The sequence below is a fragment of the Colobus angolensis genome, unplaced genomic scaffold (assembly GCF_000951035.1).
Source record: "Colobus angolensis palliatus isolate OR3802 unplaced genomic scaffold, Cang.pa_1.0 Scaffold283, whole genome shotgun sequence".
In the NCBI taxonomy this organism is placed as follows: domain Eukaryota; kingdom Metazoa; phylum Chordata; class Mammalia; order Primates; family Cercopithecidae; genus Colobus; species Colobus angolensis.
This window is the reverse complement of record NW_012116077.1, coordinates 1758032-1761736: the sequence shown is the minus strand read 5'-3', so window position 1 is coordinate 1761736 and position 3705 is coordinate 1758032. Positions and strand designations below refer to the sequence as shown.

General features: G+C 46.3%; 1 pseudogene; it reads right to left on the bottom strand.

Annotated features, from left to right (window-relative positions):
* Window positions 1–323: 323 nt before the first annotated feature.
* On the bottom strand, window positions 324–1126 carry LOC105516548 (annotated as a pseudogene).
* Between the last annotated feature and the right edge of the window lie 2579 nt (window positions 1127–3705).

Below are 3705 nucleotides of genomic sequence, written 5' to 3'. Positions count from 1 at the left end.
CAGACATTTTTGCTGGTACAACTGGAATTCTCATTGTAGAACTTAGGAAGTCTTGTAAATCTCATGGAGTTACATTTCTTAAGAATTCTTGAGATCAGATTTTTCGGAGGTGCTGAGTACAGGGGACTTCATTGATCGTACATGACAAGGTGAGGATCTCTAGGCCCCTCCCATTCTTCAGGGGGTCTGGCATGAAAATTGTGTTAAGGAGGGGAGATCCCAGTTTGGTGGGGGACTGAGTGCGGCAGGAACTCCCCAACAGCTGAGAGTCCAGCCTGTCTCTTCCTGTCATGCTCTTGCTGGGGCTGGCAGTCTGGGGGTTCTTACACCTTGGAGGTTATGTGGACCATGAGGTCCACCACCCTGTTGCTGCAGCCCAATTCATTGTCATAGCAGGAAATGAGTTTGACAAAGTGGTCATTCAAGGTGATGCCAGCCCCAGCATCGAAAGTGGAATATTGAGTGTTGCTGTTGAAGTCAAAGGATACAACCTAGTGCTCAGTGTAGCCCAGGATGACCTTGAGGGGGCCCTCCTGAAGGCAGGTGAAGATGCCTGCCTCGCCACTATCTTGATGTCAACGTATTTGCCAGGTCTTTCCAGAAGGCAGGTCAGGTGATGATCTTGGCCAGGGGGCTAAGCATCTTGTGGTGCAGGAGGCATTGCTGATGATCTTGAGGCTGTTTGGGTACTTCTCATGGTTTATGCTCATCACAAACTTGGGACCATCAGCAGAGAGGGCAGAGATGATGACCCTTTTGGCTCCCCCTGTCCCCACAAATGAGTCCTAGCCTTCCCCATGGCAGTGAAGACAACAATGGACTCCACAGCATAATCAATGCCAGAATCACCTCATTTGATTTTGGTAGGATCTCGCTCCTGAAAGATGTCGATGGAATTTCCATTGATAACAAACTTCCCATTCTCAGCCTTGAGTGTGCCATGGAACTTGCCATAGGTGGAATCAGAAGGGAACATGTAGACCATGTAGTTGAGGTCAATGACAGGGTCATCGATGATAACAACATACACTTGGCCAGAATTAAAAGCAGCCCTGGTGACCAGGAACCCAATACAGCCAACTCGTTTACTCTGACCTTCATTTTCACCATGACGTCTTAGGGACATGGACAGCACTGCACAAGAAGAGACTTTGGAGACAACACTTTCAAAGAGCTTTAGTGTAAAAAGAAAGAGAAAAAATGGGGCAGTTCTTAGAAAGGCAAGTGGGTCAAGAGATATGTTTGTTCACTGATAAGAATGATCTAGTAGAGCAGGAAAAATTAATGATTTCGAAGAGAGGAGAAATGTTATAGCCATGCTCTTGAGTAGGTGATAGGGGTGGGAATCTAGTAGACAAGTGAAAGAGTTGCCCCTAGATGGGAGACACCTCTTCCATTGTAATATATTTAGTTGTAGGAGCTTTGAGAAGTCCTTTTAATCTTCTGATTGCTTCTATTATCTCAATAAAATAGGAAATGAGATCATCTGCTGAGAGTGAGGATGGGAGAGGGAGTGTTGGCACTTTGAAGAGAGAGGAATAGATGTAACAGTCTTTGAGGAGAATTGGAGAAGCAATATCTAGGGAACTAGTTTGGTTGCCAGGCAGGCAGCTCTAAGGACTCACTTGTGGCTAGCAGTCATTAATTTAAAGTGAGACCAGTCATCAGCCATCGTGGTTTTGTATTTTCCTTCAGCCACATGTCAGCTGCAGGTGCAGAGCAGACAGAGAGTTGAATCAAACCAGGTTCAGGGTTTTGTCAAGTGAGTATGCAAATGTGAGGAGGGTGAGGAGCTAAAATGTAAGCAAGGGAGTGATTACAGTGACTAAACATCGAAAGAAAGCTCAGTAAGTTGGGGAGAGAGGACATCAAGTGGGTGGGGGACAGTGAAAACGAAGGGAGATCTATGGATTGGATATCTCATGCGGGCAAAGATAGAGTCACTAGTGGGAGCGAGCTGGACAGGGAGAAGATGGTAGTCTCCTGTCTAGCCTTGCAATGATACATTGAAAGTTTTGGTAGAAAAACTGGTAGTGGTCAGGTCTAGGGTATGATCATGGAAGTGAGTGGCTGAGGTGGGGTCGAAGTGGACAAGATCATTGAAGGAGAGGAAGTCAAGGAACGAAGAGGCCACAGGTGAAAGGTTCTTCCTCATGGATACTGAGGTGGCAGTGGTAATATTAGCAGAGATTGTATTTGTGGCAGTGGCAGCAGCAGATGTAGTTGTTATGAGGAAGGAAACAAATAGAACTCTATTAAAATGCAAATGTCAGACAGGCATGGTGGCTCACACCTGTAGTCCCAGCACTTTGGGAGGCTGAGGAGGGGGAACACGAGGTCAGGAGTTCAAGACCAGCCTGGCCAATATAGTGAAACCCCATCTCTACTAAGAATACAAAAGTTAGCTGGGCGTGGTGGCAGGTGCCTGTAATCCCAGGTATTTGGGAGGCTGAGGCAGGAGAATTGCTTGAACCCAGGAGGCAGAGGTTGTAGTGAGCAGAGATCGTGGCATTGCACTCCAGCCCGTCTTCCCTACAGAGAGGTCTTCTCTGCCATCCTGGTTAAAGGAGCCCTTCTCACACTCTGTCTCTGCCTTGCCCTATCACTACTCATCCTATTACCCTGTTTTATTTTCTTGAATGCATTCATTGCTGTCAGGAAAATGGCATGTTTATGTATTGTTTTCCTTATCTGTCTCTTCCACTAGATTGTAAACTCCAGGAATTTGCCTTTTTCAATGCTTCATTCTCAGGGCCCATATGGTGCACTTAATAGTAGCCAGTTGAAAACGATGAAAAAAAGAATGATGGAGTTTTATCATGCGTGTGCTGGATTCCTAGTGCACGGGAGGACTCCTTGTGGGAACTTTGGAAAGTTGAGGGAATGGAATGCATTTAGGAAAGAGTGTACCTGTGTCAAGTAGGAGCGTGTTAGGTGTTACATGTTGATTGAATATAAAATTATCTGGAGTGACTTCCCCTGCTCAGCCCATTGAGGATCTAATCTTAGTTTCCAGGCAAAGAACCTGTTAGCAGGACTTTCTGTGTGATACAGTGCATGCTACCCTTATCCTCTCCATACTTCTTTTTAGATTTTGTTTCTTAGCGATTAATCTTAGGTTCATAGCCACGAGAAGCTGTCACTCATTTATGTATCAATTTCTGGGCCGGGCGTGGTGGCTCACACCTGTAATCCTAGCACTTTGGGAGGCCGTGGCAAGTGGATCACTTGAGGTCAGGAGTTCAAAACCAACCTGGCCAACGTGGTGAAACCCTGTCTCTACTAAAAACACAAAAAAATTAGCCTGGCGTGGTGGCAGGAGCCTGTAATCCCAGCTCCTCGGGAGGTTGAGGCAGGAGAATCACTTGAACCCGGGAGGTGGAGGCTGCAGTGAGCCAAGATCGTGCCACTGCACTCCAGCCTGGGCAGCAAGGTGAGACTCTTAAAATAAAATAAAATAATTTCTGAACAGAAGGACTCCTAACTAAGAGGAAGAGCAAGTAGTTGATCTGAAGAAGAGTGCTGTGGTGGGGGTTGTATAGAGTCACATGAGGCCACTAAGGGACCTGGGAACACAGGATGTATCAATCTGTTTTCACACTGCTAGAAACTCCTCTTTTTAAAACCGTCGGATCTCATGAGACTTACTTGCTATCACGAGAACAGCACGGGAAAGACCTGCTACCATGATTCAATTACCTCCCA